The 24,109-nt window shown below is 39.9% G+C and overlaps 1 long non-coding RNA gene across 1 annotated transcript in view; it reads left to right on the forward strand.

Moving 5' to 3' along the window:
• The first annotated feature begins 5,966 nt into the window (after nucleotides 1-5,966).
• LOC131479580 (uncharacterized) overlaps nucleotides 5,967-24,109 on the forward strand; it is a 90,100-nt gene continuing 71,957 nt past the window's right edge. Inside the window, exons 1-2 of the long non-coding RNA XR_009244984.1 lie at nucleotides 5,967-6,067; nucleotides 11,739-11,844. This is a non-coding gene — a long non-coding RNA (uncharacterized LOC131479580). The remainder of the gene's footprint in view (nucleotides 6,068-11,738; nucleotides 11,845-24,109) is intronic.

The raw sequence follows: 24,109 nt of genomic DNA on the forward strand, positions 1-24,109 counted from the left end.
AAATACAGTCCCTGACCGCCCGAGTGAGGAACAGGGAACCAAGTCCACGAGGCATTGCTTTGCTGCCTTCCAAGTTACTCCTTATCAGGTTGCTAGAAGCAGAAGCAGAGCCGGGACTTGAACCCAGGCAGTCTGACATGGGATACAGGTGATCCAAAGAAGAGCTTGTCTGACAGTACCAAATGTTCACTTCTCTTTGCCTTCTGAAGACCAGGCATCCTAACGATCAGATCTGAACTGCTATTCCAATCAGTTGGAGATGTGAATAACCAATAAGTGTGGGAGTGGGTGGAGTTAGGGTGAGCAAACACTGTCGGGAACCCCTGTGCTATCTGCTCAGTTTTTTTTCTTTCAACTTAAAACAGCTGTGAAAAAAAAAAGTCTATTACTTAAGACAAACAAAATCAATCAGACTCATGGTTCTGGGGTATTCTGGACCACGATCTATTTTTAAAAGGCTTTTGCTCTTCTCCATAAGAGGCTGAGCTTTGGAGCATTATACCCTAGATGGGGAATTAGGAAGGAAAGAAACCCGCTCCTGGGCTCCAGCAGCCTCCACGTGCAGGGTAGAAAGTGAGACCTGACCCACTGCAGGAGCTTCTTGGAGCATTACTTGCATTTTACCTGAACCTGGAGCAGAGAATGTATCCACTTGTTTGGTATTGCAAGGGTCAGTTTGTTATTTACATAGTTTCCTTCCAACTGCTTGATTTTATATAGGTCAACCACAGTGTTGTAGGACGAATGTGTACTAAAAATAAGAAATGGCTCTAGAAATAGGTTGGATCTGAAATAAATAAAATTAATATAGCAATAATCATAGATCTTAGGACTAGAGGGGACTTCATTATTTGGTGCAAACTTTGCCCACTTTTAAGTAGGCATGAAAGAGTTAAATAATAAAACCCAGCAAGGCAGGTAGTAGAAGTTTTAATCTCAACTGCTGTCCCTGGGGGTGAGAGGAAGAGATATTTGATAGTCCAAAGCAGAAAGTAAATACAGAGTAAATTACTTCCATGTAATTGGGGAGATTATTTCGAGTAGATTGCAACTTGGAAATGGATCACTTCTTTTCAAAACCTAGGGTGACCTGTAAATCTCTCATCTTGGCTTCAAGGTGGCACTGGAGGAAGAAGTGTTTCCTAGTTTGCAAGGGCAGCTACAATTGATATATTCTGTAAAGTCAAAGCTGGGCGTCTGTAATGCCTGCACTGCTCAGGTCTGTGCAGTAGTTAATAGGAGCAGAAATACAGTGGAATGGGAAATGTGGCCAACAGAAAGATACCACCTTAAAAATTTAAGTTGTGCATACAGAAAACAAAAAATGCTTCACAATTAATATAATCACCCTTATTCAGGTAAATAGTCAATTTGGTGTAAAATGGGTGGAAAAGCCTGGGAGGGGTGTCTGTGTGAGACTATTAAGCTTTGGGCCTGGCATAGTAGCCTAGCGGCTAAGGCCCTTGCTTTGCACGCGTCCCAGGGTCCCATATGGACACCGCTTCTAATCCAGGCAGCCCTGCTTCCCTCCAGCTCCCTGCTTGTGGCCTGGGAGGACAGTCAAGGATGGCCCAAAGCCTTTGTGTCCCTGCACACGTGTGGGAGACCCAGAAGAGGTTCCTGGCTCCTGGCTTTGGATCGGCTCAACTCTGGCCATTGTGGCCGCTTGGGGAGTGAATTATCAGATGGAAGATCTTGCTCTCTGTCTCTCCTCCTTTCTGTCAATCTGACTTTCCAATAATAATAAAAAAAGACTCATTATGCTTTTTAATATAATGAGGCAAAATTTTTTTCTAGTAACTTCTGTTGCTTGGTTCTACTGCCCAAACCTTTTCCATGGGGCAATGTTTCTCATATTTTTCTTTCCTTGTTACTTGTGCAGGCTCTAGAATCAGAGGAACCTTGTAGAAACTTAGGGCTGACACCATTCATCCATCAACTGTAAGGCTTTGGACAACCTGCCCTTCCTCTTTGAGCTTTTATTTACTTATTTGTGAAATAAGGTTTATAATAGTTCTTTCCTCAGGGTCAAGATCTTGTGAGAATGAAATGAAAAAAATGCATGTAAAACAAGTGGCACTTACTTCTTTTGTCATCATGATGACAATCACACATAATAAATTATTTCACACATGACATAAGTTTAAGCTGTTTATTGTTCTATTTTTCCTTTGTACAGCATCCAGAGTTGAAAAAAATGCTTCCAGTGTGGCCTGATAAATTGGACTATTGTCTTCTTCATCTAGGTTTCATACTTCTATTGATGTGATCCAAGATTAGTTGTTTTTGTTTTTGTATTGTTTTAGGAGGACAAGAAGGGTGACTAGCCTAATCAAGCTGGACCATAAGAAATCTCTTCCTCTTGTGTACTTTGGAATTTTTTGAGACTTCTGGGCAGGCGCTTAGGCTTATCCCATTACACGTAATCTTTTTAGTGCTCTTTCCTTTTTCAGATTTGTCCAGTCTACATTCATTCAGTTACTCATCTAGAATCTCTCAAAAACGTATTTATCATGGGTCAGGCACAGAGTCAATTATTCACCATGTTCTGAGATTTTTTTAATTCACTGAAGTTTCAATAGAGCACCATTTCAATACCTTCATTTACATTTTATGTGACATGTTTGAATAACACAGAGTTAAGGGTATAGGCTAAGCAATGTCTAGAAACTTTTGCACAGGCTGACCAGGACCCTGAGGGTGCTATAGTTTAATTACTGAATTCATTTCATGTGTTATCAGTTGGTACAAATTATTTTTCAACTCCATCTGGAGGAAATCTTGAGACCTCAAAATCCTTGTTTAACTCAGGATTCACTGTCTATTCATCTAATTCAATATTCTAGTTCAAATAAAAATATGTATCTGGGGTGAGACCTTTTTTAAGCAAAGTTGGGCTGACTTGTTTGTAAATGGCTCAGAGAACATATTTCTTGAATTGTGAGGAATTTACACACAAACAACAGATAGTGCCTAAAGCGTGCCAGCTGTCTGTTTCAGATGCTCATTCCACCTGACTTGTGGCACAGTCAGGACATTAGCAGGAGAATTGGGAAGTTGAGCTAGGTGACAAAGCCCACTACATGCAGAGTATTTGCTGAACATTTGACTCGGCTTTTTAGATATATTCCTCCCTTTCTTGGCTCCTCTGTGGTTAGGTGCTTGGTTTTACTTAAGTCTTCTAATTCCAGTCACAGTGCATGACACCTCACAGGTGAGCCTTAATTGCTTTCTAAGTTAGTGTACTAATTTACTTGTAAATCTAATACCCAACCTGTTACATTAAAGGGGAATAAATGCAAAGATATTTTTTAAAAATGCATGGAAAAACAGAATTAAACTATAAGTTTACATTGATCCAAAAAAAATATATGTACATGAGTAGTCTTCAAAAAATTAATGGAAATTTTTTATTTTTTTATTTTTCTGAAAAAAATTTATGCATGGACTTTATTTTTTGTTTTATACTGAAATAAGCTTGTGTTTTAATTCTGCGTTTCCCTGAACTTCCTGAAGTGTGCTTGCCTTACCTGTTTTCTGTCTTGGAAAATGGCAAAAAAAATATCTGCAGGTCTTACAGCATCCTTAGAAACTTGGTCAGAGGCAAAGAAGAGATGCCCTCTTGAAATACATGAAATTCTCAAATGATTAGCAAGAGAAATCTAGTGGATGAACACAAAACAGCTTTCTCGAAGTAGTGGAAAGTTTGTGATCATTTTTTTCTCCTTTATTATTTACTAAGATTTTTGGAACTCTAGGAGGAAACCTGTATGTTAAAAAATGTATTGGCCCATTCTGACTTTTGCGCATATTTTTTCCTTTTCTTAAATTTGTTCAGGCTAAGAGAGTTCCTTGATGGACTTCCTGAAGGGAAGTTTTTTCTCTCTATTTGTACCACCAGGTCCAGCACAATCCCTTGTGGAAAGGAAAAGCTCAATAGATGTGTGTTGGATGAATAAATAATATCTTCGAAAGTGCTTTGTGGATTGTGGAACTTTGGACAAATAAACAGATGATGAGGATGATTGCTTATCTGTCTCTGAAATTGAAGTGGAATTCTTTTCTTAATGTACCCCGTCACTCACACCCTTTGAGTAATGGCTGTGTATGTTTTGTTCATAATGGCTATTGGGAATACTGAGCTACTTTTTAAAATTTAAAGGAGAATATGCTTGCTCACTTTTTATTGCTGGATGCTCCCTTATTCCTCTGGTTTTGGCTGACAAACATAATTATTGCTATTGTTCTTGTTCAGCTGCAGCCTTCTCTGTCTCCGATAACTTCAGTCTACCAGTTAACCTTGGATTTTCTAACTCTAAGACTGTTCGTCTTTCAAGGATGCACTTTAAGAAATCGGCTTCTTTGAAGCACTAAGCCAGAAGTCAAATGGCTTGACATAAACTAGTAGTTTCCAAATGAGCTAATGAAAAGTATCAATAAAGACAAATAAGGAATCTAGCTTATTGAAGTCAATTTGGTTACATTGTATTGATTCCCACCAAAATAATGGGAGAATGAGCGCTACATACACTGTTGTGATTATAAGTATACTGCTTAGTCAAGACAGAAATAACCAAGCATTTAAGAGTTGCCTTAAAATATCCCCTGGTGTTAGCTGCCCTTCACTGAATCAAATATTTTCCTTTATTCGTATGGGCTTAGCTACGAGTAGAGAAGTCAGGACTGTGTGTAGCTATGCCTACATGATCGACCGAACAAGATTTGCAGACACAAAAGCATCCTAGATGTCAAGGATGGGTGATAACAGTGTGAAAAGTTGGTCCTATAATAGTGATGAACAGAGTGTGAGACCAAAATTCTGTTTCTTAGGCTTTCAGCATCTTCAGGATGCGGTACAGATTTTGTGTTTTGGTGTTTTACTCATTTTGCTGAGAACAGGTGGGAGTGATGGTGGTGCCGAGTAGGGCCGTTGAGCATCGCACACCCTCCGATTTCACCAGAGGTTCATGTGTCAAGGGATGACAAATTAGGACAGGTTGGTGTAAACCAGCTCCCACTCAGCTCAGCAAGACTCAACAGTCATTGTACTATTCAACTTTCACATTTCTGGGCAGTTGACAAATCCCAAATCCCCAATCCCCGGGTGGAGGAATTGTGAGTCTCAGTATGGAGGGCTAGGAGGAGCTAGGACCCGCTTAAACCTGCTTTGCGTAACAAACATCGCATTTTCAGTTTGCTTGATACATTATTTTGAAGTTAGAGATTATGGAGTGGGATCCTAGGGAACCCCTGAGTCATCTTTGAGTACTGCCTACAGAATCTAGACTTGGTAAACACTGCAAAGCCTCCATAATGGCATATGAGGCATGGAATGCTTCTTTATGAAGACAAGAGCTCAGCCTCAGGGAAGGATTTTCCCAACTGTTGTTATTACTGAGTTAGATTATCAAATGTGTGGGGTTGGGAGGGCTTCCCAAGAAGCGAGAATCTTCATTTGTAATCAGCCTCTTGGAGAGTGCTAATGCATAATAACGTTTGGAACCACTATCTGTTGGAAGAACCTCAAGACCACCTGCCCTTTAAATACATGGAATTCATTCATCATTCCTGCTTATCTTCCCAATAGTCTTTTGGAATATGAATGCCGCTCCCAGAATAGTTTCCCCTTTGTGACTACGAAGCCTGTATCTTTCTGAGGGAAGCACATTGGCATTAGTATCCCTTAAAACTTTTTATGTCCCGTCACATTGGGAGGTCACTTGTGTTTTTAGCACACTATTGGCAGTTACCTTGGGCAGGAAGAAAAACATATTGAAAATAATGTCAAGGATGTATTTGGACACTTCTCTCAATTTGCAATTAAGTAGATTAAGCTGCACCAATGAATTTATAGCAAATTCATAACTAAATCACAAGATCTCATCCATTTTTACAGTAATATCATTCCAATTTGACAGATGAGGAAACTGTGACTCAGAGAAAGCAATGATGCTCCTTAGTCAGCTGACTAATCCATCCAAGAATTGGAACTGAACTCACCTCCTGGATGACTGATACCTACAGCGCCATGAGATGGCCTGCTAGGCAGTTGTCCTACACACACCTTGTAAGTGGTTGCATAGATCAGACTTGCTGATGTTGGATCTCCTGGGTTCTGACCTCTGCGATTCTTTTGGGAAAAAAATCTCCATTTCATTTGTCATGGGTGTCCACTTCTTCATTTTCTCCCAGCAAAGACATTTCTGGTTTGGTCTAGCTCTGCCCTTGCCTCCCAGTTTGCTCCTGGATGCTGGACTGCCAAGTTTTTTGTTATGGCTCACGTGCTTCTCTTACCTTGCTTGCCATTCCATTACTCCAGGAGGGTGTTACTATAAGTTTCTTTAAGTACCTTTTTAGTATCTGATGCTGTGTCTACAAATATATCAGATTTTCTACTTGTTTGTTTAGATCTTCTTGAACTCATGTTCCTTCTCTAACATAATCAAATTAGAGAAAGAAAAGGGAGTTATGAGGCTTATGCTGGTTTTCCCTAAAGACATGCCCAAAAGGTGTCCATTGGTCCTTCCTCTGATGGGGACATACTCTCAGGGAGCACAGCCTGTGACAGCCCTTCTGTTACACAGTTTTTATGTTTGGTTGGGTTTCAGTCTTTTTATGTTTCAGCCCTTTGCTTTGACACCTTAGCTCTCACTTAGTAGCATAGAAATTGCATCTATTTTTCATTTGAGAGCACTTCAGATCTACGAGCCAGCCATTGCATAGGGTTAGAACAGAAAGTTATTGTGGGCCAAGTTGCATCTTCCTCAAATTTCTAAATTCAAGTTCTGACCCCTGTTTCCTTTGAAGGTGGCCATACTTAGAGATCATGACTTGAAAGAAGTGTAAGTTTAAAAAAGGAAATTAATAAGAGCCCTAATTGTGTAGGATTGATGTCTTTGTAAGAAGAGGAAAAGATACCAATAGCATTCACTTGGAGGAAACATCAGGCCAGATGACCATTTACACACCAGAGAGAGAACACTTGCAATAAAACAACCTTGTCAGTACCTTGTCTTGAACTTATAGCCATCAGAACTATGAGGGGATAAATTTCAGGTAAGCCACTAAGGCTGTGGTACTTTGTGGGGGGAGCCCTTGCTAAGTAATACAGGCATCAATGGGCTTGGGGCCAGAAAGATGCCATGGATCACTTGGGCAGGTCCTTATCACGAGAGGGAAAAGGCCAAGGAATGAAGCCTTGTAGAGTAGCACAAGGACCCAGAACTACACCGAGCATAGCATGAAGGCACAGCAGAGGGAAAGAAGACAGGGAAGGAAAAAGTCTTAGCCACTTTTATGTTGGTTTCTAAATCCCTTAATCTTATGTTCGCTTTTGCCAAAATTGTCTTCGACATTTAAACTCTTTTTATGCCTCACGGCCTAAATTAAGAAAATAGAGGTTTCAAATCTGAAGATTGTTCCTCACAACATCCAAAGATAGAGTTAAAGGGTTTTTTTTTTTTTTTTATTATTGTCCCTAAAGTAAGCGTCAGTTTCAGAATTTACTTGGGAAATTGTTCTAAGTACACAGTTGTTTTGACAATAACTATACAATTTTATTTCAGCACAGATTTGTGGTGGGACACCACCACATATTTTTAACATAAACAAGGAAACAAAATTCAAACCCATGTCACTGAAGGTACTGCTGAATCTAGAAGTAAAGAAAAATAGCTTTTTAAAATACGTCCTGGGAAAAAGATGCCAGGTAATTACGGATTTCAAACTTCATGGAAAATTGAATTGCTCCCCCTTATGGGGAATGTTTTCTGACCTCAGTAAAGACTAAGTTTTCTGGGCTTATTACTGTGTAATGTCTGATAATAGACTCCCAAGTAGCAGGTAACCTGTAGCCTTTTGAGTTGCTGATATTCTTCATCCCAGAAATGGCCTCCCTTGTTTCTTGGCCTTGCTTCAGAATTTCAGTCTGAAACCAGTTACTGAAGTTTACAACAGTCAATTACATTGATCGTTGCATTATTCTTTGTGACTTGGGGGAACACCCCTGTTTTTTCAGAGAGACGCTCTCTGTTGGGCATTAGGAATGACTTCTATGTAATAAACTGTTGCTTACTAAAAAGTGTAATTCTTACTTCTTGTGGAAGAAAGCTTATATTAAACATGACCAAACCCATTATTTTCACAAGTTCAAGTGGAAGAAGTCTTCATCTCCTGTCCTAACTCTGTAGGTTCAAGAATGAGAAAATGGAGATCATACGGGAAAGAGGGCCTTAGATGCTTTGGGCATCAGGAGTAACCAGAATAATTCATTTCTGATGAATTGTAACAATTTCATTGAATGCTTCTCCAAAATTCTAATATGTTTTCTTATCAGTTTCTAGATTTTTTTTAAAAGCACTGCACCCCTTTTTTTCCTTTTGTTTTAGGGGGGCAAGAATTCATTAGGGTCTGCAGGGTAGCCAGGCAGCCTCTGTTAATCTAGTTGTGGGAGACTGCATTAGGATTTGAGTGGCAAGATCTGTTGCACACTGTTTATACTAAAGCATCACAGTGGGAATCTATGAGTGTGAGAAGGTGGGGCAGTGCTCGCTATTGCATTCAGCAAGTACACCTGATGGGCACCAACTTGACTGTTTTGTCTATTATCGGATTGCTGAGACTATGAGAGTACTTTAGGAAAGTCTGTGGAAAAACAGATCTCAAAGCTAATTCAGGCTTCCCACAAACTTTTTGAAGTACTCTTGTACCTTTCCCAACCCCAAATTATGGTTGATCCAGGTGTCTGGTGTTCTGTCTGCAATGATTCATCCCTTTGGCTTTTTTTCCCACTCTGAAAATGAGAAGTCTCTTGGTTTTTACAAAATGCAAAAAGAATTGAAGAAGTCAAGAACACTCAGTTTAGTTCATGGCTTTGTTTTCCAGTGGCTGAAAGGGGTTACTGGAGCAGGGAGAATGTTGGAAGTTCAGAGAATGAAGGACAGTTGTGCTAAGGAGGGTGAGGGAGGCAGAGAAAGCGTGGGGTGAAGAAAAATAGGCAGCAGGTACATTTTGCCTACTTGGTGATTTTTGAAGGGTGAAGATTCTGCCCAGTCAGTACTACCCCAAAACAAAATGGGGAACATAGTCTGTGCCTGAGAGCTGCTTTAATCTGGTGCACCATTTCCATGGTTGGACTGGACGAGACTTGGAAAGCTGCTTCCGGAAAGGTGGCTAGCTGTGCAGTCGTAAGTGTGTATTCTGAGTCATGACATTTATCTGGGCGCAGACATTGGAACAGTCACTGTCTAAGGAGCACCTTTCAAAACGCCAGTGCAGAGGGCAGAAAAACACTGTCGACCTGTCATATCACTTCCCCTTCTTTGGAGTAAGTTGAGAATTGGACTTACGAAGTATTAAAAGATCAGTTTGTCAAGGCTGGCCTTGTGGTGTGGTGTGTAAAGCTGCCACCTGCAAAGACAGCTTCAGCCCTGGGCACCCACCCATTCCTGTCCTGGCTGCTTCCACTTCCTATCTAGCTTCCTATTAAAGGCCTGAGAAAGACAATGGAAGGTGGACTGAGTGGTCGGCCCCCTGCCACCTGTGTGGGAGACCTAGAAGAAGCTCTTGTCCTCTGGCTTTGGTCTGTCCTACCCCTTGCTGTTGCAGCCATCTGGGGAATGAACCAACAGATAAAAGATCTCTCTCTCCTCTCTCTCTTTTGACTTTTTCTCTCACTATTGACTTTCAAATAAACACATCTTAAAAAAGAAATATCTTGTTCTGCATTCAATTTTTTTTACCTTCTCAGGAAAAAACAAAACAAAATAAAACAAACAAATAAAAATACCTGCAGCTTTTCGGTCAAAGACCACTTGAGGAAGTGGCCCTGGTTCCTTCCTTTACGTTGAACTCTGGCCCCTCATTTCTGCCTGACCTGGATTTCACTGGATTGTTTCAGATGGGAAATGATTTTGGTGACCTTATTGTTGTGAGACAACTGCCTCTGGTGTGCCAGGCTGTTCTACCTTGACAGGTTTTTCTCGTTGGCATAGAGAAGTGATGCCACTGTAGGTCAACACTTCTATGTCCTGGTGAATGTCCATGGGGAATCCATCAGCGTTGGAGCCCAATGACAAAGGGCTCTGAAAGTGTTGGCCTGCTTTCTGAGAAGTGTCCAGAGGCCACTACAGGCTGGTTGGTCTGCCTTATGCTGCTACCCAGAAGGCTGTTCCGGTCACATTAGCCAGTTATTGGTTCCCCAAATAAGTTTGGTTTTCAACACCTGACTTGACTCTGTAAGTGAGTGGGAGGCTGTTTTTCCTGACCGTGTTTGCATCTCAGCTTTCGTGTCACTACATGAACATTCAGCCCACAAATTTCTGTTATCTAATCAGGTGCATCAGGCCATGGTGGAGATGAGAGGGTAGGCACGCCCCTCTGACTCAGAATCTGCACAAAGCCCAGCCTTGTTAACAGGGCAGGCAGGCGCACTCACGGCTGCTGCCGTCAGATCCTTTCCTGACAATCTGCAGGGCATTGCGAGTGCGTGAGGAGTTTTTCTGGCTAGATAAGCCTTGTGAGGGCCCCAGTTTGGTATGCTAAATAAGATTCAAATGTCAATATTTACACATGACCTTCAAGGCTCTTACACTCCTGCTTTCTTGGTTTTCGGGACAGACTGCATTTTCTTTAGTCCGTTCCCAACAGCTTGGAAATTCAGTTAGAGGACATAACCCAAATGTTCTCCAAATGTTGCTTCCAAATGGTCAACCTGAAAAGTGCTGTTTTAAGGCATGTAACCTTTCTGCACATGCAGAGACTGCCACTCTGCCGACCCAACTGCAGGCGAGTTTCCCACAGACAAAAGCTACTGATGACAAAGATAGTGCCACCACCCGGTCTAGTCTCATTTGTCGACAACCAAAGCACAAGAGGCCTTTTTTTTTCCCTTTTCTTTTCTTTCTTTTTTTTTTTTTTTAAAGCAAGGCTTCTGGAAGCCTCACTGTTGTGTAGAGCACATTAAACTCCGGCTTATGTGTTGACACAAACAAATAAACGCGATCATAACGGTTGAAATGTAGTTAGAAACACAATTGAGAACACCTGTATTGTAAACAGAAATAAATTAGAAACACTGAAGTGTTTTGTAGCTGTGAAAATGAAGGAATAAAAAAAAATCCACACTACTTGGATTAAGTGGTTATAAATAATGTATAAAGCAAAAAAAATTCTCATTATTCCCTGTATGACCACCTCCCACCATGAAATCTTTTATGAAATGTAGTAACAGTGTAATAACCAGAGCATTTGTTTTCTTCCCACAAACTTTCCATTTCATAACTGTGAGATTGGCTGGGTTTACAGGTCTGGGCTGAAACATCCCTGAGCTTCCAAATGGTTTTGGTCTCTTTCTTGTGCTGCTTCACCTGCACTATGTATCAGAACACTGCTTTGCACATGCAAAGGTGTCCCCAAACACACCCACGTCAAAACACGCTAAGGACAAACAGAGTCTCTGGGCCCTGCAGAGGCCCCTTGGGGGACTGCTCCACCTGTGTGAGTCAGTAACACCCAGTGTGCCTTCCAGAATCCAGTTTTGCTGCAGGTGTGACAAATGATGGTACAGCTGATGTCATCCTGTGCAAGCTGACTTCTGCCATACGAACAGGCTTTGTCCAACTGAGGAGGCTGCTACAGGGATTCCCTGAGTGCCCCAATGTCATGCCAGAGGCCAGCACACCCAGCTCGCCTTTGCCAGCCAATTGTCTTTCTGTAGGTTACCTGCTTTTTGTTTCCAGTCACAGGCTCATGTTCCAGCTCTGGAAAGCTTTGGAACCCGCAGCACGCTGGAGGATAATGCAGGAGTGTGGAATTCCATTGGCTAGGAAAGCCAGTACTCTCAAGGTAAACAGTGTTTCTTTAAGATTTACTAGAGTAGGAAGCACAGCACAGAGAGTTGACTCATTGAAGTTTTCTGTATAATTAGATGTCATGCTACGCCTGAGCATCTCCTACCTCACGTACTTAATGATTCTTTCCAAGCTGTGATCAATGCATTGATGTATATCCTATCTGGCCCTTCTGACGTCCTTGGAATGGCTCCTAAGTGAGCCACAGATATCCCTACTGATAACTGCTGAATCTGAGGCTGCTGCTGCTGCCCGGTCAGCTCCTCCTCCTACGGGTTTGTGCTCATGTCCCACTTCTGCCCAGTGCCCTTGGGACAGCTGTGGTGGCTAAGCAGATAAGCAGAATGACCCCATTTGATTCCCTTCTGGAATAAGTCACACATGGAATCACGTTTGTAGCTGTAGTCAGAAACTGATCATTTCTCTGGGTTTTGATATATAGCTCTGCAGAGAAAGGCAAAGATACCTGGGTGATGAGTCAAAAGACTCACGGCTAAATTCCATGTTTCTTCCTCATGAACTGGGAAACTTTGTATCAGTAAATCTCTGAAACTCAGTGGCCTATTAGCTTTTGGTGGGACTTACACAAGGAAATGCAAATAAATGGGTTTCACATGTTGTAATATATTGAATGTGTGGTGACATCATATTAGCAGGAAGTAGCTAACGTACCTATGTAATAATGTGATCTGAGTATCACACTCAAGCAACCATGTAAAGAAAGCTTTGAAAAGAAGGAAAGCATAAACAATGCAAAGTGCATCACTACACTTGAGGGAAATAATAATGCCAAGGCAGCTGGATTAGCCGTGGCCTCACATTTGCCAGTGAACACGGGGTTGTGAACCAGAATGGAGGGTACAGAAGGTGGAAGTATTGGGTCTGGTGCTACCTTTCTACTCTGAGCTCCTCAACCATTTTGAGATCTTTGTTTCTTTTCTTTCACTTCTATGATACAGAAACAGTAGTTATCTCCTAATATGCTTGTTGGGAAAGCATAATTGAAAAAGACTTCAACAATAGTTTTTGAGGACAAAGTTATGTGAAGGACACAAATTGTGCATGAACTCTTTCAGGATCGTATCGGCACAACTCCACATACCCTTAGGACCTCAAGCTGATCTGTAACAATGAGAATCTGCTGAATCAGGACAAGGTGATGGTTCTGCTCCTGTGGCAATCTAGGTCTCAGAGTCTGGTAGGCGGGCAGGGTGTGAAGAGCAGATTGCATTTTCAGCAGAAAGGTTAAGCTTGACTGTTTTGGACAGGAGGTGGTTAGATTTAGATGCGTTTTTAAAACGTCCTTGAATTTACCTGATGATGTCTGTGTCCTTGCAATGGTTGTAGTCCATTCTAGGGTATGAATAAATTTAGCAACTCAAAAGAGGTCACTTAAAAATCTTTCAATGGGATGCTCTACTTCCTTTGATGCCCCTTCTAACTTTCCCCTCTTTTTAGCAATCTGGCAGTTTACAGTATTGCTCTTAGGATTGCTGTAAACTGAAAACCAGTACGAGAGTTTTGAGAAAAGCTTGTAAACTTTCACAGACTTGCAGAAAGTATGAGGCTCTTAAAAAACCCTTAATAGAACTCAAGAGAGCTGATTGATGAGTTGATGTTAGATTTTAAAACAAAATATTGTTTTGAGATCATTTTAAATCAAATAAAACGTTGAAAAAATATTGGAAAGAGTTTCTTTGCATCTCTTGTCTGCCTTCCACTTCAATTTAATCCTTATTGCCATCATATAATTATGAAGACTAAGAAATTAACATTGGCACAATATTACTAAACCACAAATGTCATTGGAAATCCACTCGTTTTCCTGCAACTATTATTTTCCTGTCCCAGAAATCTGTCCAGAACCTCACCTTGCATTCAGCTGTTATTTTTCCCCAGTAGCTTCTGTCTGTGAGAGAAGCTCAATCATTCCTTGTCCTTTGTAACTTTGGCACCTTTTGAAGGTTACTGATCACTAATTTGGTAGGATGTTTTTTACTTTAGATTTGTGTAATGTTTTTTCATGACTGGAGTGGAGTTACACTGCTTCGGCAAGAAAGCCACAGAAATGACATTGAGTCCCTTTCAACCTGTCATCTCAAAGAGTTTATAATATTGATAGGTTTTCTTATTGGTTATTTCTATTGTTACTTTGGTAAGTTAATACATGTCCCTTTGTAATTGGTAAGAAGGAAGAAGACACTTTGATTTTTCCAAATTCTCTTTGCCCTCCTTGAATTTCTTTTGCATAAAGGAACAAATTACCTGGATATTTTCTTAGATCTCATCTTTTACATACAGGCTCATATACGTAGATTATTCTTCTTTTTCCCCTTAATATATGTCATGGAAAGCACTCAGTATTAGTTCTAGAGTGTTCCGTATTCTTTCAGACAGTTGCATAGTACTCTATTATGTGGATATACCAGTTGATTCAAGTACTCTCCTATGGGCATATGTGTTATGTTTAGAATTTTGCAATTACAATGTAGTAATAATTTTTGTGGCAATAAGTTCATGAATGTATGTGTTATTGTTGGAGATACACACTCTAGCACTGGAGTTGCAAGGTCAAAAAGAAAATGCCTGTGTAATGTGTTTTGGTTTTGCATAGTATCCTTTCAGAAGGCTTGCATCAATTTGCATTCCCCCCCAGGCATGGATGAAATGCCTGTTTCCCCACAGCTTCACCAGTAAAACTTATCAGTAAATATAGATTCACTTATTTTGTTTCTATTTGCCAACTCAACAGGTGAAAGATGGATTTATTTAATGATAAGCAAATTTGAGCTATTTTCATATTTTTGAAGACTGCTTAAATATATCATTTTTTTAAAAAATGAAATGTCTGTTTATGTCTTTACTTCATTGGAAAAGGATTTTTGTCCTTTGTCTCTCAATTTTCAAGATGTGTTTCTATACAGAAATAGTAGACCTTTTTCTCTCCAAGTTTGTCATCCATCCTTTGGTATGATTTTGTTCTTTGTTTCATGCAAAATATACAGCTATGTCTATTAGTCTTTTCAAAAAGTACATCTAGATTTTAAGTCATAGAAAGTCTTGTCCTTACCAGGTTAAAGAATAATTTAGACTTCCGTAATGTGTAGTTTAGATCTTTAATTCACCTGGAGTTTATTCAAATGTATGGTGAGCATACAAATCCAATTTTATCTTTTTTCTGACTAAATATTTAGATATTACACACCCCTTATTAAAAAGTTGGTCATGGAAGCAGTGTTGTAGCACAGTGAATTAAACTGCTGCTTACGATGCTGGAATTACATGTGAACACTGATCTGAAGTCCCAGCTGCTTCGCTTTCAATCCGGCTGCTTGCTAATGTGCACTGGAAAGCAGTGAAAGGTGACCAAAGTAACCTGGGAGATTCAGATGGAGTCCCTGGCTCCTGGCTTCAGTCAGCCTTGCTTAGTCTGGGGACTGAGTCAGCAGATAGTTTTTGGTTTCTCTCTCTCTCTCTCTCTCTCTCTCTCTCTCTCTCTCTCTCTTTCTCTCTCAGTCACACACACACACACACACACTATGCTTTTCAAATAAGTGAAATAAATCTCATAGAAAAAGAGTTCATCATATCCCCAGTGATTTGAAGTGCCATTTTTTTTTGCGATAAGCTAAATTTCGGTATGCATTTTGATCTAAATTTGGACTTCTGTTTTTCATTGGTCTCGTTCTCTATTCGTGTTCCAGCACCACATTGCTTCAATTATTAAGACTTTAAACATGTTTTATAGTGAGACTGGTTACTACACACAGTATTGAGTTTTCAGTGTTTTTGTATCTTAATTTTACATATTTTCATATGAACTTTAGAATCAAATAGTCTAACTCTACAAAAGAGCCTGTTGGTATTTTATTGGAATGCATTAAATTTATAGATTAATTTAGGGAGAACTGACATTTCTATAATTCCATAATCCTGCCCCAGAATAGGGGATTTCTTTCAATTTGTGGAAGTCTTTATTAGCATCTTTTGTAAGTGTTAAAAATTTTGCATGTATAGGTTTTCCTGTTAAACATATTCAGAAGTGTTATATTTTGACACTCTTAAAATGGAGTTTTCTCTATCATTATGTCCCCTGTTTATTGTTTGTCTCTATGAAAGCTAATAATTTTTATGTACTAATGTTAAAACTTCTTCAGATTCTGTTATTGCCTGAACTAGTTTTGTTACCCCCTCTGGGGATTTCTAGGTATATTATCATGTCATTTACAGATACAGATAGTGCTAGCGCTCTCTAAGTCGTATATATTCCTTTCATTGATTTCTTGTCCAATTGTGTTGTTTAAGATCTCTAATAGTAGCACAGATGGGGAACATTTATGTATTGTTTCTGATGTTGGTATAAATAGCCCTAATAATTTCTCCTTTAAATAAGATCACAGGGGCTGGTGCTTGGCAAAACTTTTTAAGATATTTCTTAGGATATCCACATGTTATTATGAAGTGCCTGGTCTTGAATCAGAACTCTTTCTCTTTCCAGTCTCTTGGTACTGTGTACCCTGGGAAGCAGGTAATGCCTTGATTGGGTCTCTGTCGTCTACCTGGGAAACCCAAAGTAAATTCCTGACCCCTTTATTTGGCTTGGCCCAGTCCAGCCACTGCAAGCATGTATAGAGTGAACCAACAGATAGAAAATCTCTACTCTTCTTTCACTCTCTACCTTTTAAAGAAAAAAAAAAAAAAAGAAAAGAAAAGAAGGCCTAAAACCTGTAACAATCTCAAAAAAATAAAGATAATAACTTTGGAACTACTTATCCTATTGAGAAAGAATGTGTTAATTTCTATATATAGTAATAGTTTTGTTATGAATAACTGGTTTGTCAAACATTTCTTAGGAATTTTTTTTTAATATGAAGATGATTCTATAATTCTTATCCTTAGATAATACGTGTAGTAAAACAGGAAGTGTCCTAAATTGTCCAGGTGGGCCCCAAATCCCATTGTAAGTACCCTTATAGAAAGATAGAGCAAAATGTTCTTTTCTTCCTTCTTAAAAAGGTTTATTTATTTTTATTGGAAAGACATTTACAGAGAGAAGGAGAGACAGAAAGATCTTCTATCCGCTGGTTGACTCTCCAAATGGCTGCAATGGCTGGAGCTGACCTGAGCTGAGCCAAAACCAGTAGCTTCTTTTTGGTGTCCCACATGGGTGCAGGGTCTCAAGGCTTTGGACCATCCTCCACTGCTTTCCTAGACCACAATCATGGAGCTGGTTAGGAAGTGGTCAGCTGGCACATGAATTAGCACCCATATGGGATCTTGGTACTTGGAGGTGGAGGATTACCTGATCTAACCATCGTGCCAGGCCCAAGAGTGAAATTTTCAGAATACATACTCAAGGTCAACCTAGTTTCTTCTTGCACAGTATAATGAAATGTCAGGAGAACAATAAAAATAGGGGGAAATAAAGTGTTAAGCACTTGATGATTTGATAAGCTCTCAGCATACTCACATTAAGAGCAATGATACAATGAGGAGGTTCCTGTTAGGCAAGAGTGCTCTGGAGAGAAGGTCAAAGTATGGTTGGGCAACATTTTGCTGGTGTTAAAGAGATTGAGCGTGTGATTCATCGATCCACTTGACTGTCTTAGTGGAATCTAGAGATGAAATTATGTGGGAATAGTGGTCTCATGTTGTGGATGTCTGTGACATACAAGGGAGACCCACAAGGTTTTTCAGATATTAGAGGTGTAAAATACTGTCAGCCAGGACTAAAAAGGGAGAGGAGAATATAGAAGAAGGCAGTTGGACTTTAAAATTTCTGTAAGTCAGGAAACAAGCTGACAAAACTACTTAGCTGCAAGCATATGCTAATCCTTAAGAAACAAGAGGAGTGTGAAGGTAGATATGAAGGCACAGTGGCTGGACCAGTGAGTATAGAAAACAGCGCCGAGGGGGAAGAGGTTGTCCCCAGACCTTGAAACCTCAGGATATTTCTACTGATCGGTTCTAAAAAAAACTTCGAACTGCTAACACTATCTTCCTTCTGTTTTTTCCTTTTATGAAGCAAATATTTTTACCACTAACCTATGCCTACCCACTATTGCAGTTAGAAAGCAAAAAGCTTATTTTCTAGTTTGACAGGCCCACTTCTCTCCATTCAAAAATGGAAAGAAACTTTTTCCCTAGAACAAGCAATTGCCAGAATCTCACGTATGCTTTCCTTAGTGGATGAAAGTTGGGATTTTTACACTGTTGGCCTTTAGGACCTGGGTTGATGATGTGGTGGGTTGAAATATTTTTTGATGCTGAAAATTATTTTGCAGATATGAAATGAGTATGACTATGGGTAGACTGTGGTGGTCTGACAATGACTCCCAAAAAAAGGTCCTTAGAACCTGTGAATAGTACCTTATTTAGAGAAAAGATGTCTTTAAAAAATATTAACGTACGGGTTTAGAGATGGGATGATTTTCTTGGATTGCCTAGGTGGGCTGTAAATGCCAACACAATTACATTTGTATTGAGAGCAAGAGGAAGGTTGGTCACATACAGGTGACTTGGAGTTAGAGGCACAGAGATTTTATTGAATGATGGTGATCCAAGGGATGTGAAGGTGTTTAACAGACCCCAGGAGTTTAAGGAGACAAGGACTGGGTTCTGTTCCTTAGCCTTAAGTGATAGTATGACCTTACTAGGATCTTTTTTTTTTTTTTTTTTTTTAAGATTTATTTATTTTATTACAAAGGCAGATATACAGAGAGGAGGAGAGACAGAGAGGAAGATCTTCCGTCCGATGATTCACTCCCCAAGTGAGCCACAACGGGCCAGTGCACGCCGATCTGAAGCCGGGAACCTGGAACCTCTTCCGGGTCTCCCACGTGGGTGCAGGGTCCCAATGCATTGGGCCGTCCTCTCCTGCTTTCCCAGGCCACAAGCAGGGAGCCGGATGGGAAGTGGAGCTGCCGGGATTAGAACCGGCGCCCATATGGGATCCCGGGGCTTTCAAGGCGAGGACTTTAGCCGCTAGGCCACGCCGCTGGGCTCCTTACTAGGATCTTAATTGTATATTTTTGCCTCCAGAACTGCAAGAGGAATCATTTATGTTTTTTAAACCACCCAGTTTGGAGAAATCTGTCATCACCCATAAGAAATGAGCACACTATGGGATATCATGTTAAAAACTCACCTGATAGTATATCACCTAACCACACTTCCATCCCAAGTATAAATCTCACTTGATTATGTACATTTTTATTTTAAGGTATGTTGAATTACGCTTGCTAATATTTTGTTTAGGATTTTTGTGTTGCTGTTCATGAGGAATCTTGCTCAGTAGTGTTAGTTCCTGGTGTTGTCTTTTGTCAGTTTCAGGGTGAGTAGGATTAAGCAGTTTTCTTTGATTGTGAGAGTTCTGGAGAAACCCCCAAAGCGCTGGAACTAGCTAATATGTAATAGTTTGGTAGAATTCCCTTGTAATATCATCTTTGCTTGGTAACTTTCTTGTGAGTTTCTTAATAATTTTCTGTATTTATTGTTTCGCAATTGATCTGATTTCTAACCTGAATTAGATAAAAGCCTATTTTTCTAGCAAGTTTTCCTATTAATTCAGTTTTTTAATTTCTTCGAATGAAGAGCCTCAACTTGGAATTTTTTTGAAAAAAGGATATATGTGTGTGGCAGTGTCCCAAGTATTTGGGCCATCCTCACTGCCTTCCCAGGAACATTAGCAAGGCATTGGACAAGAAGTGGGATCAGCCTGGATTTGAAACAGCACTCCAGTATTGGATACCAGTATTGTTGGCAGCAGCGTAGCTCACCGCAGTACAATGATGGTGCCTACAATCTGGATTCTGATGATTTGGTCTTTTCAAATCTACTTGGTCCTTTCACATCTACTTGATGCCTACACAGCAAAAATAGATATATCCATTTTTGTTTCCGTTCTCCTATGTTCTGGTTGCAGTATTTCTACTTCTATACCATAGAAAGCATCTGTATGTCAGTCTTTTGTGCTCTCTCCAAATTTGGTTGTAGTGGCAGATGTACATGTGTGCACTTCTAAATCCTTGCTATCAGACCTTGTGATGAAACGTCTTCAGTTATCACTTTACTAGAAGGAGTTTGTTCTTCAGCAGATTCCTCAAGAAGAGCTCATGGATATAGAATTCCTAAGTCCTTTTATTAATTAAAAAAAGATGTTATTTTGGTATAAATATGTAAGTGTTTTCTTTTCCTAAGGGCCTTTGTACTTTTATCTTGCTTTTTAAAAACCTAATAACAGATCAGGACACATCCCTGCTTTCATAAACCTGAGTTAATTTAGCCAAGTGTCAAAGTTTAGTTCCTTTTTTTTTTTTTTTAAGATTTATTTTATTTTTATTACAAAGTCAGATATACTGAGAGGAGGAGAGATAGAGAGGAAGTGGAGCTGCTGGGATTAGAACCAGCGGCCATATGGGATCAAGGCGAGGACCTTAGTCACTAGGCCACACTGCCAAGCCCCAAAGTTTAGTTCTAATTGTAAATTTGTGTCTCTATTCTTGGAAAAATTTCTTGGATTACAGCTTTGAAGAGTAGTTGCATTTCAGTTATTTTCCTATTATTCTTCAGGGACTATAATAAAACAAATATTATTCCTGCAATGTTTGTCTTCTGTTGTCACTCTTTTTTCCCATTGTGTGTGTGTGTGTGTTAATGTCATTTTCATTCCCTTGATTGTTCTCTGGCCTTTCTTCCATATCCTTTATTAAATTTTCATTTGTGTCTGTTTTCCCTTGTGCACCTTGTCATTTCTTTTTCATTTTGAGGTAATATTGTCTTTTCCTTCCATTTCTTTCATGAATTCAGTCAACCATTTTGTTCTAATTTTTTTGTCCATTGATGTTCTTAGTATTTGAATTTCTAATTTCAGATGCGTTTTCATGTCTTCAAATGCTTGTCAGAATGTATTTAATTTAGTGTTGCATACAAGCTTTGTTTTCTGCTTCCTGATTTTTTTTTTATTTCCGGTGGGGAGTGGTGAGGGTAAAGGTGCTGGGTAGGATGGGTGGTGGATTTTCCTCAGTTGAGTTATAGGAAAATTCATACTGTGTGTGTCTTGTTTCGCTTAATACCCATCTTCCTATGACATGCTGTCTGTCACACATGGGAGCTGAAAACAGTCAATCTGAACACGGAGTGGTAATTAGTAGGAACTTGGAGGTGGGAGGGGTGTGTGGAGGTTGGGTAACTGCTACCAAGTCACTGTTATGTGGAAGGAGATGATTCCTTGTGTTACACAGCACAGTAGGTGATTACAGCTCACAATAACCTATTATATATTTTCTGAGCAAATAAAAGAGAGAAGATCAAAGGCTCAAAGTAATGACAAAGAGAAGGAAATGTTAATTACTCCGATTTGATCAGTACACATTGTACACTTTCATTGAAATGTCATATTGTACCCCATAAATATGTACAGTTATTATTAATGAAAATACTTTCAAAAATGTTTAAGGAGGCAGAAATGCTAACTAGCCTGATTAGATCTTCATGATCTCAGTTCATGCGTTGCTTTTTATCATGCTGTGTCCCACAAATATGTAAAATTAAAATTCAAGGAAATTCATGCTGTAATTGTTCTTTTTGTAATTTTTCTTTTGCTCAGTTTATTCTTTTTAGAGTGTTCTACATAGTCCTGGCCAAATGGCACCCTTTTCTGATAGTGTAGTAAAAAGCAGGTGCTTCAGGGAGCTTTTTGCTTGTTTGTTGTGTTGACGGTAGAAGAAGTATGATTCCTCCGATTTGGTAATCATTTTTTTTTTCTTTCAAGAACATCCAATTTTTGTTTTCTGTTTCCTTATCCATTTGCTAGAGAACTTCTTTTCCTTCTTTCCTTGCTTCTCCCAGAAGCGATATGTTCAGACCACTGTTTCTTTAAATCACTCTTGTTCCTTTAAACTGTTTGGGGGGGCAGATGTTGTAAGTAACATGTGATTTGAAATACCTTTCTTGACATCCTGTTCTATTTAAATCTTTTCTAAAAAATCCATTCGAGACACAGAATGACAACGAAAACAGGCTTTTGTCTGCTGGTTCATTCCCCAAATGCTTGCATGGTGGAAAGCTAGGACTTCACTTCAGTTCTACCATGTGGATGGCAGGGACCTCATCATGGGAGCCATCACTAACTGCCTACCTGGGTCTGCATTGGTGGGGAGCAGCAGTTGGGAGCTATTGCTGGTTATGGAATACAGGTATTTTCTTTTTTAAAAAAGATTTATTTTTATTGGAAAGTCAGATAAACAGAGAGGAGGAGAGACAGAGATTCACTCCCCAAGTGGCCGCAGTAGCTGAGCTGCGCCTATCCAAAGCCAGGAACCCGGAGCCTCTTCCGGGTTGCCCACACGGGTGCAGGATCCCAAGGCTTTGGCCCATCCTCAGCTGCCTTCCCAGGCCACAAGCAGAGAGCTGGATGGGAACGGGGCCACTGGGATTAGAACCAGTACCCATATGGGATCTCGGCGAATGCAAGGTGAGGACTTAAGCTGCTAGGCTACCATGCCAGCCCTGGAATCCAGGTATTCTGATGTGGGATATGCTAGTGTTTAGCTGCAAAGTCAAAGCCTGCTCTTGTGTTTAAGCTTTCTTATGCTCTCTCTGTATCTCCCTAAGATCTCATGGCCTGCATTCCTCCTCTGTATTAAAATTAATTTTACTTGGTGGGCCTTTGCTTATAGGCTTAGATTTTGAGCCCAGACTTTTCCCAAACCTCAGATCCACACATCCAACTATAATTGTATAATATCAAGCTCATTAAATTCAAACAATTTCTCTTTTCTATAATTCTGATCTGTTCTTTTTTCTCATACATGTTATGTTTCTTGCTTAGAAAGCATTCTCCATTCACAGCCTAACATCATACAATTAGGTGTTGCCTGGACTCATCCATCTTCCTCACTCACAATCCAATCCACACTGGATGAATAGTTTTTGGGTGCATTTCCTCAGGAGTTCTGGAAAACAAACGAACGAACGATACTTTTGTCCGTTAAAATGAGCCAGTGGAAGGTTGAATAGCGGTTTTTTTGGTTTGATTGTTTTTTCTGGCTACTGAGGTGTAGACACTGCAGTGATCTGCATTGCAGGCTTACATGAATTGACTTATAGAATTGTTATAATTTAATAACAAACTTATATGAATAATTATTTTTAAAAAGATTCATTTGTTTGCTTGAAAGGCAGACTTACAGAGAGTGAGAATCTTCCATCCAGTGATTCACTCCTTAAATGGTTGCCATGACTGGGACTGGGCCAGGCCAAAGCCAGGAGCCTGGAGCTTTTTCTGGGTGTCCCACACGGGGGTAGGTGCCCCAGCATTTGGGCCATCTTCCACTGCTTTCCCAAATGCATTAGCAGGGAGCTGGATTTAAGGGGAACAGCCAGGACTTGAACAAGGGTCCATATGGGACATTGACACTGTGGGTAGAAGTTTAATATACTGTGCCATAGTATCAACTGTAGGAATGATTTTCAAAAAGAAAAGAAGGTTTAAACAGAACAGGATTTTAGGAATGGTACTGCAAATTCTGTGTCTTTTAAAGGTCAAACAGCCTCTTACAAGATCAGCCACACAGTTTTTAAAATAGATTTCCTTCTTTTTTTTATTTATTTGAAAGGCAAAGCTACAGAGATAAAGAGGGAGAGAAATGGCGAGAGAGATCTTTAATCTGTTGATTAACTTCCCAAATGGCCACAATGACCAGAATTGTGTCTGAAGCCAGGAGTCAGAAGCTTCTTCCAGGTCTCCCACATGTTTGCAAGAACCTAAGTAGCAGGCCCATGTGCTGTTTTCCCTGGTGCATTAGCAGGGAGCTGGATTAGAAGTAGAACACCTGGAACTTGAACCAGCATCTATACGGAATGCCAGCATTGCACGTGGCAGCTTTACCTGATTCATTACAATGTCAGTCTCTGTAGGAATGGTTAGCTTATTATAGTCTGAGATTTTAAAGGTTCGTGCGATGCCTTATTCATTTGTTAATCTTTGATGATGCTCGGCAGAAGGCCCAATAAAGATCATTAAGGATGTTTAAGGTATGGCATCACTTGCGAAAAAGAAGAAGTAGCATGAAGAATCACAAAATGCAAGCCAGCCAACTCAAACCCCTGTAAGCATGAATGGATATTACAAAAAAGAATGATGTGGCCACTTGAAATTAGGTAAACCAAGGAATCTACAAAGATCACAGAATCTGCAAAGTGCTTCTTCACAGGCATTTTTGTGCCATGAGCTCCTTTGGCATCTGATGAAGTCTCTG

Source organism: Ochotona princeps, chromosome 2, assembly GCF_030435755.1.
Source record: "Ochotona princeps isolate mOchPri1 chromosome 2, mOchPri1.hap1, whole genome shotgun sequence".
Classification (NCBI taxonomy): Eukaryota; Metazoa; Chordata; class Mammalia; order Lagomorpha; family Ochotonidae; genus Ochotona; species Ochotona princeps.